At 37.3% G+C, this 16,616-nt stretch overlaps 1 protein-coding gene across 37 annotated transcripts in view; it reads right to left on the bottom strand.

Annotated features, from left to right (window-relative positions):
- LOC5576237 (dystonin) overlaps positions 1–16,616 on the bottom strand; it is a 627,686-nt gene that overhangs the window by 193,204 nt on the left and 417,866 nt on the right. The window lies entirely within an intron of this gene.

Genomic DNA, 16,616 nt, shown 5'->3' on the forward strand with positions numbered 1-16,616 from the left:
TTTAAGGTACTTCATATTTAAAAATATATTGAATGTTTATACTTCCCTTATTTAGGGTTGGGTTACATGTAAAACACATATAACCCACTGTTTTATACAGAAAATTCTACAAATCACACATGTTTTATACAAAAAATTCTACACAAATCACCTACGAGATCCGGGGGGCGAATAATTGTTCTCAATTAAAAATTCAAAGCTACCCTAATGGATTTGTGTCATACAGTACAATCAGACAAGATCACCTCTCAGTTGAAGGCATATTTTACAGCGAATTAAACAATCCCCAGTCTACCAACAGACACAGGCATTCAGTCAGCTGGTGGGCGCTATGACATTGGCTCCAAACGACAACAAGTCACACATCACGTTCCGCCATTTAGCCGCTTGACACAGGCGCGCGTAACACTTGAAACTATGCGTCGAATTTCCTCCAACCAAAACGCCCAAGAGACAGACACCCTAGAGAAGCGTAGGTAGCTCATAGCTACCTAATCACCGGATATTAATTGCCCATTTAAAACGCGCTGCATCAACCCACGATCGCCGAAAAGCCTCCGCTGGTTTCAGGTTCGCCATCAGGCAAAGACACGCGCCAGTCAATGGAGTTTATGAGTCGGACCGTGGAATGGAGGCACGGTGTGACTGAAATCGTTATTAACGGAAAAATGTCCAATAATTTGGCAGAGATATAGTATTCGAGCATCTTCTCCGAGAAGTTGAATATAATTTAGCGAGGAAAACGACAGTAATAGATATAAGAAGCTTTAAGGCTGTTTTGAATGAATATGCACATGCATTAGGTGAATATTCATCATTATCTGAACCAAGTAATCATCAAGTTTACATTAAGCCACAAAAGACGGGATAGGATCGGTGTACCCTTAGTAGACTGTCCCCTATAGTCACACTAGAAGCTTTTCACAGCCGTTTTGCTATAAATCGTTTCAAAATATTTTTCGACATGAAGGTCAGGAAAAACTTCTCGAACATTTACTCACGAGTAGCCGAACAAGGTGTGATTTATTATAGTTTTGACTGACTAATCAATTGAATATCCATCAAATCGACAGTAAACTACCCGTTTGTAGTCAAGAACCATTGAGAACCATAAATCTCGGAACGGAAATAGCTTTTCTCCAAAAGCGCAATTGGCTCAGAACACGATCACGAATCGCTATAGCTTATATATATATCGTTTACTCTTGAGCACGACAGATGTGAGTAAATCAACACTTTGATGCTTTGTTTTGATTTTGTTCCGTTTCAGCAGACATTTTCGCCACTTTTCATCATTGGCCCTGGGCAGTCGAGAAAATTTCCTTTGCGAAAAGAATCTCGATCGACGGAATTCGAACCCACAACCCTCAGCTGGGTCTAGCTGGATAACAGCGCGTTTATCGCTACGACTATCTGTGCCTCCAAAGAGCTCATTGATATGCCTTTGTTTCATTGAAGGACACCACTTAAAAACAAAAATGTGCATATGTTTAGCATTCAGCATTCATAAGATATTTAGGTACCATCGCCTCACAGTTGCATTTTTTTTTTGGATTAACAGCAAATAAAAAAAAATAAAATAACTTTCACATCATCAAAATTTATACAAAGATTCATATACAGTATTGGACAAAACATTTGCAACTTTTTCGTTTTCTCATATAAAATGACCAATTTTGACAGGCTAGATCTCAGTTAATTATAGACCAATTTTAACAAATGAGACATAACTTGAAATTCAAACGATTTTTTGAATTGCGAGTTCAAATGAAATGGACTAAAGTGAAATTTTTGACGAAAAATTATAAAATTATAATCAATTTATCGGAAAATAGAAAAAAAAAACTTCCCAATAACTGTCTTCAGTAAACTTTTTCATTTCGACCGATTTTCAATCTGTTTGGACGAAATGAAAGCTAAAGATTTTGACTTTTCAGGATTTTTCAGGATTTAAATTTCAAAATAAATGTTTTTTTACATGCAAAAATCAATAATAGTGTAGTGTGCTATCCCTATACCTAAAAAACAATGCGCTCTCGGACTAGGCATTGGATATTTATAGAAAGGGGCCGTCCATAAATGACGTAGCATTTATTCACTGATTTTTTACACCCCCCTCCCCCCTCGTAGCATTTCGTCACAAATGCTGGTACTCCCCCTGGAATATACGTAGCATATCAAGCAACCCCCCCCCCTATATTTTTTTCATTTGTTTTTTTTTTGTTGAAGCAAAAAAATTAAAATGAGAAGTTCAATACAAAGTTTGATATAAATTACTGACTGAAATGTAAGGATAATCTAATCTAACAGTTTGATATACAGTAGCGCTCAAAAGTAATTTGGAACTGTTTTAAATAAACATTTTCCTTGGTTTTGGTTTCCAGTTTCATATAGGCTAAATTGTATTACTTTTTCTGTTCGTACCAAAAAACAAGTTTATTATAAAAAATGTGAAAAAAAAATTGATTGGATTGATGAAGCTCGTTACTGTCGATTGATTGATTTGATTTGACTTTATAAACGAGATTTTTAGCCCTGGGCTAGTTCATCTCGGGACCAACGGCTTTACTTCCCTTCCGAAGGAAGTCGTCACTATAACTTTTTACGTCATAAGTGACTATGTCGGGGATGGAATTCGATCCCAGGTCCTCGGCGTGAGAGGCGAGTGTTCTAACCACTACACCAGGTCCGTCCCCACGTTACTGTCGAGTTAGGGTCCAATATATTTTATGATATATTGAACAAAAATTTTGTTATATTAGGGGATTGTTTTTTTAATTATTCGTTGTTAAGAAATAGATTTCAATGAAAATGATCAAGAAAATATATTAATTTGAAATGAACCATCGTTAATATTATCCAATTTCTTTTTAGCAAACAGTGGCCAGATACATAAAAGATTACACTTGAAACATTTGGTATGTTCAGAAAATTTTAGCGATTATTATACAAATACAATTATCTCTATAAATATTTCAGTTGAATTTCATTATCGTTTCCATACTGAAATAATCTTACACAACCTAAAATTAAACAGTTAAATAATAAAAATTCTTCAAATTACCGAATTATTAAGAAAATTTAAGTATTCATTAATATTCACGCTATTCCATCAAGAGCATTGATATATCAAAACAAATGATGAGTTGATTGGGTGGAGATCTCCTGCAACGTTGAAGGCATAATTCACGGAATAAATATCTTGTTTTAAATGCAGTATTTGCCAAGAAGAGCATATTTTATTTTCTTGAAGAAATACATCCCCAACAGAAAATATGGATAAAACTAAAACGGCTGACTTTATGTCATGTTAACAAATGGCAAAAAATGTACTCCAAGTAGCTAGAGCATTGATTTTTAATCAATTTATTAAGCTTATTTTGTGTATTTATAAATTTATTAATTTAGACACGAATATAATATAATGTTCACATAATTATTTAAAGTTTGAAAACATCTGTTTGATTGCATTTATCAAGAAAATTTAAAGTTTCATAGATATTTTTTCAATCTTGTCATATGAATGTTTTGAAGCTTAATCATAATTTTATAACCCAAATTTATAAGTAAAAAAAAGAAGTTTCATAAAAAATAATTGTATGCAAATTTTTAAGCGCCATTCTTCTTACGGACTTGATTCAAAATGCTACGTCCACTAGCTAGGACCCCTCCCTCCCCTTCGTCACACTTCGTCACAAATTCGTGAAGACCCCCCTCCCCTCTAAAAAGCTACGTCATTTATGGACGACCCCAAAGCGTTTGTTTGGATGGGCATCTAATTCTTCCGAAAGAGGTGCACTTTGCGAAAAAGGACCACGAGATTATTGAGCTGAAATCGAATACAGGTTAACTTCTGCGTTCATGAGTCCTCTCATGGCGTAGTGGTAACGCGCCCCAACTAGAGATCGGGGAGTCGTGAGTTCGATTCTCACTGAGAAGAAGTGTAACTTTTTCGCAAATCTTCACATCAATTTGTCCATCTAATCCAATTGCAAATTATATGTAATCTTTAGCTTTTCGATAGTTGTTAAACTTCCACTCGGCTGGTTAGCCGTAAACCACGATTCATAATTAAAAACAAGTAATAATTTCCGTTTTTTCGTGTTTTGAAAACATACATCGCTGAAAATTTGACAGTGCACGTAAAATTTTCTGAACTTTCAAGAAAAAATGAGAACAGCAATAGCCCATTTGGTCCCGAGACCTTAAAAACACAAAAAATGAAATATATTCATTTTTTATGTAAAAAAAACATTTTTTTTTTATTTTATATTTTTTTCTGAAAAGTTAAAATCTTTAGCTTTCATTTCGCTCAAAAAAGATTGAAAATTGGTCGAGCGGTACAAAATTTATATTTAAAAAAAAAATTGTGCAAAATCGCGATTTTTCTGGTCACCCTAGTTCGGAAATGGTCAAAAAATCCAAAAACACGTGTATCACTGTGTATTTCGGATAACAAACAAAATAGCAAATTTTCACGGAATTCGGTGACCCACTAGATCGGGTTTACATGGAATGGCTGTATACATTTCAGATATTCCTAGAATTTTTAGAGTTACGTCAATTATTAAAATTTGTCAAAAGTTTCACTTTAGTCAAACATTTATTGCTTTTGAACTCGATCAAATAGGGTAATTCGCCAATTGTTGAACGGTCAAAATGCTCGCTAATTGTTGAACACGCCAGAAGGAATACACGGGCTGTTCAACAAAAGGCGACTTTTTTAGCCGTTCAACATTAGGCGAATTGCCCTATATATGTTGAAATTCAAATTATGTCTTCTGTGTTTTCAATGAAATCGGTCTACAAATAATCGAGATAAAAGCCTCCGAAATTGACCATACAAAATGGAAAATCAAAAAAATTGCAAATGTTTTGTCCTATACTGTAAGAACTTCTATGTGGATTTTTTTAGAAATTCCCAACATTCTTGTTCTCATGAGCTCTGCTAAGCATATTTTTAAGTTTCTTCCAGATAACATTAATTTTCCCAAGAATTTATGATAAATCATTTTAATCAGGAATTTCGTCAGAGAATACTTCCGAAATTTTATTAGAAAGTCTTCCAAGGTTTGTTTTCTAAGAATACCCCCCACAGATAATTGTGATATCCAGAAAGTTGGTAATATGTATTTTGAGATTTTTTCTTCGACGAAGTCCTAAAAAAATTCTCTGAAATGTTTTAAAAAGAATCCTTGGAATACCTGTTTCATTATTTGAAGAAATTCTGAGAAAAAAATCTAGAGAAGTCACAGTATTCATTCCTGAAGAAATGAATACGAGATGAATTAATACCTGACGAAAATCAAAATAAAACACTGTGCTTACTTTTGGTAAAATTCTTGAAACTCTTAGAAAATTTAAATGTTCCGGAAATTTCTTTATAAATTATGATTTTTTAAGGAACTTTTTAAGAATTCTTTAAAATAACTTCAGGGAATTTCTACATAAGAATATAGGAAAAATCTCCGATGGAATGCCAACGAAATGCTTGAAGCAATTGTTATAGGAATCGTTGAATGATTTTTTTATGTGATACCTGAAGTAATTTCTAAAACAATCCGAGATGGCAGAATTGGAAAAATGTACAGGGAATATTACCCAACTAATTCCAATCATCTGAAGAATTCTGTAAACTTTCTTGAAAAAGTTCGATGAGCATTTCAAGAGACTTAGAACTTCTGAAGGTAAATTACTGGAAAAATCCTCTAAGTAATTTGTTGAAGATCCCAAGCTTAGGCAATGCTTAGAGATGTTCTCAGTGAAATTGCTTGTTTGGTGTAAGTTATGTATTGATTCCAAAAGGAACATTGAAATTATGGAAGAATTTTTAAAACAGTTCTTAGAGGTTTCTCTGAACATTTTTCTATTCGCAGGTTGCATTACATCTAGGATTTTCGGAGAAAATTTTAAGAAAATAAATTTCTGAAGGGATCTTTGAAGTACTTTATGGAGTAAATGCAAGCAACAACCCGAGAGAGAATAAATTTCTAAAATTTTGTTGAGGGGTTACTGAAGATTTTTGAAAAAACTGGACAAAATTAACAAAGAATAAAAGAAAAATATACTTGAAGTGATTTGACAAAAGATATTCCAAAAATGGACGGATTTTCGAACAAGTTCAAGAAAATTCCGAATGGAATTTCCGGAAAAAAAAATATGTAAAAGAATTCCCGAAGATGATAGATCTATACCAATACTTGAAGGAATGCCTACGTCCCTAGAATTACTGAAACAGTTCATAATGTAATTCCTTGTAATAAAAAAAATAGTCAACATTTCATAGATGAATTTTGGAAGGTGATCATTTTGAGGATTTTTGGTAGATATTTCTAAATCAAAAATGGGAGATATCCTTTATCCTTGGCGATTTTTTTTGGAGAATTCATTAAAATATAATTGAACAGTAGCTAGACTAAAAACGTTCACCATGGCCAAAGATCAAGAACATTGTTGTCCAAACATGAACTCGAAAAAAATATATCAAGAAAATTTTTTGTCCAAACAAAAAGCGAACGAGCAATTTTTATGCTACGATATTTAAGATATTTAGATTGTTCCCCGAATGTCGTTTTCTCGAATGTTATTTCTCCGAATGAATGAACACTTCCCAGAATGAACCGTTTCTCGGAAAAGTGATGCAGTTCAAAAAAGCCCACGAATAGTCCTCAGTGACAGAGTGTTGTACTAGAAAGAACGATAAGCAATCAAAAGAAGGTGATATATTGTCATTCTAGACTAAACACGTATTGTCAAAGATGGTGAGTTTGATGAAACTCGGAAAAAACCGTCAATTAAACAAAGAAGGGTGCATATCAGATGATGTACTTGAAAATATTGCAGTTTGCCTCAAATTGACTTAGAAGATGCTGAGATTCTATTACCGTAAATGAACTAAGAAAACAGCGTTTTATGCAAGTAAACTCATTAGCCACACAATTTAATCCACCATGTTGTGCGGATGTGATGTAATTTGTACCGGGTAAACGACTTTTTACGTTAACTCTGACGCGACTTCTGGTTGTCTGGGGAATCTCTCATTGTTACATAGGTCCTTTTGAAAAGTTACGGGAGAATTCTTTCACACTAGTCACACTAGTTTGACCTCATTGATGAATTGTATTGAAATGCGTTATAATACTGTTTCAGCGCAGACAATATTGGGGAATTAACTAAATATATAAAGCTCAGTAATAATATACCAAAGGGAAGAAGAAGTGTATGAGCAGCATGAGAACCGAGTTCGGCATTGGATGCAAAATGTTCCTCACTACTTCTGCTTAAAAATAGTTGTTAAAAAAATAAAAATGATTAATAATGATTGATCATTGTAGTTATTTTCACACTCAATAGTTTACAATTGAATGTAGCAAAGAATATGAATTTTTCACAAATTTATACTGATTCATTCCTATTCGCTGCGTTTAAATTAACTGTAAGTCTTTGAGTCGAAACGGTATTTCAGTTTTGGTCGTTGAAGTGTTGAAATTCTCGTCGAAAATACATGACTACTATATCTTTCGAATGCTTGCTACTAAATCGTTCAACATTTTTTTTCGCTAATAACAATTTTGAGCACACCGTGGAGGCAGATCGGGTCACAAAGCCACTCGAAAAATCACTAAACGCACTGTTCAGTACACCACCATCACGCGCGATTGGCCGCCACCGATTCCATTCATTCAAGTTCAGGATTTCATTCATTAGTCGGTGGAGCGCCACCGACGACTCATTCATAAATCCCACAGCTGCTGGCTGGTCGCTTCGCTTTGACCGACCACCAACTCTGGACTTCAAGGTGAGCCGGTAAGCTACACAAGGGGGGCTGTCAACAATTTTCAGCTTTCAGGACGCCTCCGCAACATCGCAAACGGCCGTCGTCATCAGTGAATATGGCCCGATTAGTTGCTATTTGACACCGCGCCACCGGGCTTTCTTTGGAATGACAAACTAATTAGCCACGAAAGTTGATCCGGCTGACCTCGATTCAGGTAAATTGCTGATTAGGGTTGTTAATCGATACATTATGTTGATGGGGTTGTTAATTCGAAATGGAAAATGTTTCACATTACGAAACTATTTTGTGTATCAACTGGACCACCATTAACAGGTAAAACAGAATTACGCCCTTTCAACATGTTATTCTAGAAATATGCTTTGCGATACGGGAAACGCACCGAAGTCATAATAATGGAAATAATGATTAAAAATAAAACGATAATGGATGTTGCTGAAAATCAACCAATCCAGTCAATTTGGTGTCTTCGATGCATGAGTTCATCCTCATTACTCCATGAGCAAATGCGCCGAAGATACCAAATTGATTGGACTTGTTGATTTTATGCAATGTCCCTATTGGTCTGATGACAACTATCTCAGCCTGTTGAACATCGTATCATTGGAATCCATTGTTGTGTCAGATTTTTTTAACCACCTATGCGCGAAGTTGCTTCTGTTCCTATCAGGTGTATGAAGATTATAACACATGTTTGTGAAAATAAACCTATATTTAGTCAACGTTCCATTAAGCTCATATGTACTAAGATATCAGCAGCGGATGTAATAAAGTGCAACACACTCTTTTATTTACACAAACGACACTAGTCTTTATCGCTGACTGCGGTCATAAACTATCTTGCACAAAGTTGTATGCATTTATTGGATTATATAGGTTTGCCCATGGTTAATGTATGGTATTCATGATACAGTCAAACAGCTTTTTACGATTAATTTTTGACGAACGTTTTAATGTTTTAATAATTAATCTACACTAAATTAGACGCTCATGGTGTTCCGTAAAATTGTGGAAAGACCTGTTGGTTTTTAGAGCAGTTATGAATGAGTCTAATTTTTGTCGTTAGATGTCAACATTTAAGCAGAATCCGCTTAAGGCGTTCGTACTTCCAGCGACGAGTTTTTTTTGGAATATCCAAGAGTCTGAAGGTGAAGAATCCTCCTGGTTTCAAAAAAAATGCCCAATGTGACGCTGAAAACTGCGAACTTTACGTTCCCAGAAACGTTCAGGACAGTGCTGCAAAAATGTCTTGCAGGTTACCTTTTTTTACAGAGAGAGCACAGAGCACAGAGAGAAGCAGAAGCGATCAATTATTTTACAAGCCCATATATCCTCTCGAAAAGTTTTTTTCAAACTTGTTTGATTGGTTTGGTATCTGTCTGTGAATTGTGGACAAGAGTCCATATAATGAGAACTTTTGATGAAAATTGAGCGGTTTGAGTTCAATACGAAACTTCAAGTGACACTTAACAATTTAATCGAAGGTACACCTCAAATCGAAAGGAGCACGATCTGAGCCGTAAACCTTACATTGATATTTCTAGGTATCCCAACTCTAACATGACGACTGTGACATAAATAATATGAACATAGTATTCCTGTAACGGTCGCCATGTTGAAGTTATGAGCTGGAAAAATTCTGGCCTATCGTTTAATAAAAAGGTTACTTGAAAATATTTTGATATTTTGATAAATTCAGAAGTCGAAAAATTAACGATAAATGATGTAACGAAATACATTTTAATCCTTTCGTCTAGTTAGTACAAATATCTTATGACCATACAGAGACGATCAGCTTTCAAGTATAGAATGACAGTTCAACTCTTCTACCAAGTTCTGCTGATGACAGTCACTTGGAGGCAACCCATCGTGACGCCATCTTTATCTCAGGTCACCATAGTTAACTCGATTGATCGCAAGCCCCATCATCGAACAATCATCGATTAACAACAGCATGTTACCCGCGCATTCACCGGACCGTTTTGTGCTGTCAACTGATTGATGTGATAATAGCAGGACAAACTAGTGTCGTTCCCCACTGCTAGACCCGTCAAAGGTTTATATCAAAAGCTACTTAAAACTCAAGGCAATCCACTCTCGGCGGTTAGGTCTCTGATAAGCACCGGCGAAGTGAGCGGAGATTTGCATACTCTGATACCGACCCGAGTGCAGTCAGTGGCGCTGCACCAAGGTGGAGATTTATGGCCCTCCTCAAAGAGCACCATCAGTGGAATGGCTTCGAGCGAACACTCGGATGAAGGAAGCCGATGGGCTTTGCGATCCTCAGCTCATGACCTTGACTTTTTCACGCATTAAGATTCATTAAACTCGTTAAATCGTGATTACTTCATGAATGGTCGCGATCGCACAGGAAGCGCCACATCATGATGGTTGCCGAAAAGCACCGCAAACTTATAAAATGCTAATGAGGGAGTAATTATTTCGCATATTAATTGGTAAATAGGCTATAAAATATCTTCATTTATATGTAACGCACGTTCCTGGAAGATCTTTCTTGCAGAAGCTGGAAGACTTCTCTTGCAGAAGCTTGAAGACTTCTCGTCCAGAAGCTGGAAGACTTCTCTTCCAGAATCTGGAAGGCTTCTCTTCCAGAAGCTGAAAGACCTATCTTCCAGAAGCTGGAAGGTTTCTCTTCTAGAAGTTTGGAGGGTTCTATTCCATAAGCTGGAAGGCTCCTCTTTTAGAAGCTGGCAGACTGCTCTACCAGAGGCTGGTAGACATCTCTTCCAAAAGCATATAGACTTCTCTTCCAGAAACTGGAAGACGTTTTTCCAGAAGCTAGAAGACGTTTTTTTCCTTAAGCTGGGACAGTTCTTTTCCAGAAGCTGGAAGACTTCTCTTCCACAAGCTGGAGAGCTTCTCTTCCAGAAGCTGTAAGTCTTCTCTTCCAGCATCTGTAAGACGTCTCTTCCAGAAGCTGGGAGACTTCTCTTCCAAAAGCTGGAAGATGTTTCTTCTAGAAGCTGAAAGACATCTCTTCCAGAAGCTGGAAGGCTTCTCTTCCAGAAGCTGGAAGAATTCTCTTCCAGAAACTGGAAGACATCTCCTCCAGAAGCTTAAAGGCTTCTCTTCCAGAAGCTGAAAGACTTCTCTTCCAGTAGCTGGAAGACTTCTCTTCCAGTAGCTGGAAGACTTCTCTTCCAGTAGCTGGAAGACTTCTCTTCCAGTAGCTGGAAGACTTCTCTTCCAGTAGCTAGAAGACATCTCCTCCAGAATCTGGAAGGCTTCTCTTCCAGAAGCTGGAAGACTTCTCTTCCAGTAGCTAGACGACTTCCCTTCCAGTAGCTGGAAGACTTCTTTTCCAGTAGCTGGAAGGGAAGTCGTCCAGCTACTGGAAGAGAAGTCTTCCAGCTTCTGGAAGAGAAGCCTTCCAGATTCTGGAGGAGATGTCTTCCAGAAGCTGGAAGACTTCTCTGCCAGAAGCTGGAAGACTTTTTTCCAGAAGCTGGAAGACTTCTATTCCAGAAGCTGGAAGACTTCTATTCCAGAAGATGGAAGACTTCTCTTCCAGAAACTGGAGAGCTTCTCTTCTAGAAGCTGAAAGGCTTCTCTTCAAGAAGCTGAAAGGCTTCTTTTCCAGAAGCCGAAAGACTTTTCTTCTAGAAACTGCATAATTTCTCTTCGAGAAGTTAGAAGACTTCTTTTTCAGAAATTGAAAGACTTCTCTTCCAGAAGCTGGAAGATTATCTTCAAGAAGCTGGAAGAATTTTCTTTCAAAACCTGGAAGACTTCACTTTCAGTTGTTGGAAGATTTCTCCTTCAGAAGCGGCACCTTTCTCTTCCAGAAGCTGGAAGTCTTCCCTTCCAGAAGCTGAAAGAAATCTCGTCCAAAAGCTGGAAGACTTCTCATTCACAAGCTAGAAGACATCTCCTCCAGAAGCTGGAAGATTTCTCTTGCAGAAGCTGGAAGATTTCTCTTCCAGAAGCTGGAAGATTTCTCTTCCAGGAGCTGGAAGATTTCTCTTCCTGAAGCTGGAAGACTTCTCTTTCAGAAGCTGGAAGACTTCTCTTCCAGAAGCTGGAAGACTTCTCATTCAGAAGCTGGAAGACTTCTCTTCCAGAAGCTAGAAGACTTCTCTACCAGAAGCTGTAAGACTTCTCTTCAAAAGCTGGAAGATTTCTCTTGCAGAAGCTGGAAGATTTCTCTTCCAGAAGCTGGAAGATTTCTCTTCCAGAAGCTGGAATACTTCTATTTCAGAAGCTGGAAGACTTCTCTTTCAGAAGCTGGAAGACTTCTCTTCCAGAAGCCAGTAGACTTCTTTTCCAGAAGCTGGAAGACTTCTCTTTCAGAAGCTGGAAGACTTCTCTTTCAGAAGCTGGAAGTCTTCTCTTTCAGAAGCCAGAAGACTTCTTTTCCAGAAGCTGGAAGACTTCTCTTCCAAATGCTGGAACACTTCTCTTCCAGAAGCTAAGAGATTTCTCTACCAGAAGATGGATGAATTCTCTTTCAGAAGCTGGGTGATTTCTCTTCCAGAAGTTTGAAGACTTCTCTGCCACAAGTTGGAAGATTTCTCTTCCAGAGGCTGGAAGATTTCTCTTCCAGAAGCTGGAAGACTTCTCTTTCAGAAGCTGGAAGACTTCTCTTCCAGAAGCTGGAAGATTTCTCTTCCAGAAGCTGGAAGATTTCTCTTGCAGAAGCTGGAAGATTTCTCTTCCAGAAGCTGGAAGATTTCTCTTCCAGAAGCTGGAAGATTTCTCTTCCAGAAGCTGGAAGACTTCTCTTTCAGAAGCTGGAAGACTTCTCTTCAAAAGCTGGAAGATTTCTCTTGCAGAAGCTGGAAGATTTCTCTTGCAGAAGCTGGAAGATTTCTCTTCCAGAAGCTGGAAGACTTCTCTTTCAGAAGCTGGAAGACTTCTCTTCAAAAGCTGGAAGATTTCTCTTGCAGAAGCTGGAAGATTTCTCTTGCAGAAGCTGGAAGACTTCTCTTTCAGAAGCTGGAAGACTTCTCTTCCAGAAGCCAGAAGACATCTCTTCCAGAAGCTGGAAGACTTCTCTTCAAAAGCTGGAAGATTTCTCTTGCAGAAGCTGGAAGATTTCTCTTGCAGAAGCTGGAAGATTTCTCTTCCAGAAGCTGGAAGACTTCTCTTTCAGAAGCTGGAAGACTTCTCTTCAAAAGCTGGAAGATTTCTCTTGCAGAAGCTGGAAGATTTCTCTTCCAGAAGCTGGAAAATTTCTCTTCCAGAAGCTGGAATACTTCTATTTCAGAAGCTGGAAGACTTCTCTTTCAGAAGCTGGAAGACTTCTCTTCCAGAAGCCAGAAGACTTCTTTTCTAGAAGCTGGAAGACTTCTCTTTCAGAAGCTGGAAGACTTCTCTTCCAGAAGCCAGAAGACTTCTTTTCCAGAAGCTGGAAGACTTCTTTTCCAAATGCTGGAACACTTCTCTTCCAGAAGCTGGGAGATTTCTCTACCAGAAGATGGATAAATTCTCTTTCAGAAGCTGGGTGATTTCTCTTCTAGAAGTTTGAAGAGTTCTCTGCCACAAGTTGGAAGATTTCTCTTCCAGAGGCTGGAAGATTTTTCTCCCAGAAGCCGGAAGGCTTCTCTTCCAGCAACTGGAAGACATCTCTTCCAGAAGCTGGAAGACCTCTCTTCAGAAGCTGGAAGACTTCTATTTCAGAAGCTGGAAGACTTCTCTTTCAGAAGCTGGAAGAATTATCTTCCAGAAGCTGGAAGAATTCTTTTTCAGAAGCTGGAAGACTTCTCTTCCAAAAGCTGAGAGACTTCTCTTCCAGAAGCTGAAAGACTTCTCTTCCAGAAGCTGGAAAACTTCTCTTCAAGAAGATGGAAGACTTGTCTTCGAAAAGCTGGAAGGCTTATCTTACAGAAGCTAAAAGAATTCTCATCGAAAGCTATAAGGCTTTGCTTCCAGAAGCTGAATTCTCTTCCAGAAGCTGAACAACTTCTCTCCACGATGCTGGAGGACTTTTCTTCCAGAAGCTAGAAGGCTTCTCTTCCAGTAGCTGGAAAACATCTCTTCCAGTAGCTCGAAGACTTCTCTTCCCGTAGCTCGAAGACTTCTCTTCCAGTAGCTGGAAGACTTCTCTTCCAGAAGATGGAAGGCGTCTAGTTCAAAAGCTGGAATACATCTCTTCCAGAGGCTTGAAGATTTCTCTTCCAAAAGCTGGAAGGCATCTCTTCCAGAAGCTGGAAAGCTTCTATTCCAGAAGCTGGAAAGCTTCTCTTCCAAAAGCTGGAAGACTATTCCAGAAGCTGAAGAGCCTCTCTTCCAGAAGCTGAAAGACTTCTCTTCCAGAAGCTGGAGAGCTTCTCTCCCAGAAGCTGGAGAGCTTCTGTTCCAGAAGTTGGAGAGCTTCTCTTCCAGAAGCTGAAGAACTTCGTTTCCAGAAGCTGTCGAGTTTCTTTTCAGAAGCTGGAGAGTTTCTCTTCCAGAAGCTGGAGAGCTTATCTTCCAGAGATAAGATGGAGAGCTTCTCTTTCAGACGATGAAGAGCTTCTCTTCCAGAAGCTGGAGAATTTCGTTTCCAGAAGCTGGAGAACTTCGTTTCCAGAAGCTGGAGAGTTTCTCTTCCACAAGTTGGAGAGCTTCTGTTCCAGAAACTGCAAAGCTTTTTCTCCAGAAGTTGTAGAGCTTCTCTTCTAGAAGTTGTAGAGCTTCTTTTCCAGTAGAAGAAAACATTTTCTTGCTGAATCTGCAAAGCTTTTCTTTCATAAAGTGGAAAATTTGTATTTCAGAAGCTGTAGAAGCTTGAAAGCTTCTGAAAGCGGCAAAAATACTTCATACCCTATATAAATTTTCCGACTAAAATAATTAAAGCTATTCTCTCAAAAATTATGAGATTTCGAAATTTTGAACTTTGAATTTCCAATTTGTTTGCATTCTAGTTTTTTTACTTAAAAAGTTTTGGGAAACAACAACTTTTTTCAATAAAAGAAAGAAATGGATTGGCATGCACACAGATAGTTCACATAAAAAGAAATGACGGCGACGATGTGATCAACAAATCAAACGATTTCGCAATAATGTAAAAAAAACTGTATGTGGGAGAAACGACAGCATTGATGGGTGATGTGGGAACCGGGTCCATAAAACAACTAGCCAATTTCGGATGATTTTACAATTTCCAATCGTTAATGGGCAGCTTACTGAACAAACGGTTGTATGACATTTGCCAGAAAACCATTTGCCAGAAAGCCGTTTGCCAGAATCAATTTGCCAGAATGGATCGTTTGCCAGAAAACCATTTGCCAGAATGGACCATTTCCCAGAAAGTCATTCTCCAGAAAGACCATTTCCCAGAAAAAATATTACTACATTACTTTGCTTTGTGTAGCAATATTTAGGTGTGTAAAATCTTTTGAATCATTATGATTTTCAGCGTACGATATATAATTATATGCAAAATAATTGTGACGTAAGTTTTTAAGCTTTTTGTTTGATAAAATGTTTTAAACTAATAATGATATCATAAACTTATTATATAGATAGCTCTAGGGGTAAACATGGAGCTATTCAGCAAGCTGACGGACGTGAGTTCGAATTCCACCGGGCGAAGATTTTATTGGATTGAAAATTTTCTCGATTTCCCAGGGCATATCGGCAATACGTTATACACATGCAAAAATGATCAATTGGCAATAAAAGTTCTCAGTTAATAACTGTGGAGGTGCTCGTAAGAACACAAAGCTGAGATTTGGCTCTGTTCCAGTTGGGACGTAACACAAGATAAGAAGAAGAAGGTGTAATAGATTTCCGAGGTTTTCATAGTTTCTGAGAAATAACTGTTTTTTTTTTTTAATGTTAAAATAGTCATCAATTTTATACAAGCTATTAGGGGTCGTCCATTAACCTTGTGATCATTTATGGGAGGATGGAAGGGGGCCTGGCCAATGACCACGATACAAACAATTCTTTTTTAAATTTTTGTATGGACGAAAGACCCCGTGGAGGTAAAAAATCCGAAAGAATTGACCACGTTGTTAATGGACAACCCCTTACAGGCAACTGTATTTTCAACATTCTATTAATGATTTTCCCTTCTTTGAAGATAAGGCTGTTCTTTAGGGCTAACTAATTCAAGGACTTATATGCTTCATAGGAGATTTACCCTTCTTTATATTATTGGCTAGTCTTTATAATTGTACCGTGTGTTTCTGCCTGCAGTTAACAGAAGGAATGAAAGTAATGTAAACAAGGTTATGTCATCTCAATTTTAAATAATTACAGCTAAAAAATCAATGTAGGACCGCTGTCTATAAAAATGTCTGTAAAAAGGATTTATGTAAAAAAATGCAAATATCGGGAAATGGACAATCAATATATGTCCTCAAATAAAAAAAAACTAAATTGAAAGTGATTCAATAATGGAATATTTACCATGACCTTCATCTAATTTCTCATTGAAGATTACTCGAGTGATTCCGAAAACATTAATCTTCATAACCGACTTGTTTCGTAGAGCAAGCGACAGAATATGAGAAACCAATATATGTGTGTTTTTTTGGTTTCCACCATTAATCATGGCCACGTAGCAGTCCTACTAAGAATTTCAAAATATCTCCGGTTCCAGATAGCTAAAACTAGCACTCAGGGTAAACACTGAAGATTGAAAAGTTTTCCGAAAGCCTGTCGCAAATGTTGTAAAACTACTTTAAAACAATAAATAATGTGGTTCAAATTATTATTAAGAGTAAAACAGTTTAACGTTCTTTTCAAGGACTGAATAATGTATTTAAATATATAACCGAAAGAACATTGGGTAGTCATTTGAGTTATATTGTTCCAATGATTATTGGCGCTAAACTGATCATATTTCAAACATAATTTTCCCTTCTTTCAC

Source organism: Aedes aegypti, chromosome 3 (genome assembly GCF_002204515.2).
Source record: "Aedes aegypti strain LVP_AGWG chromosome 3, AaegL5.0 Primary Assembly, whole genome shotgun sequence".
Lineage (NCBI taxonomy): Eukaryota > Metazoa > Arthropoda > Insecta > Diptera > Culicidae > Aedes > Aedes aegypti.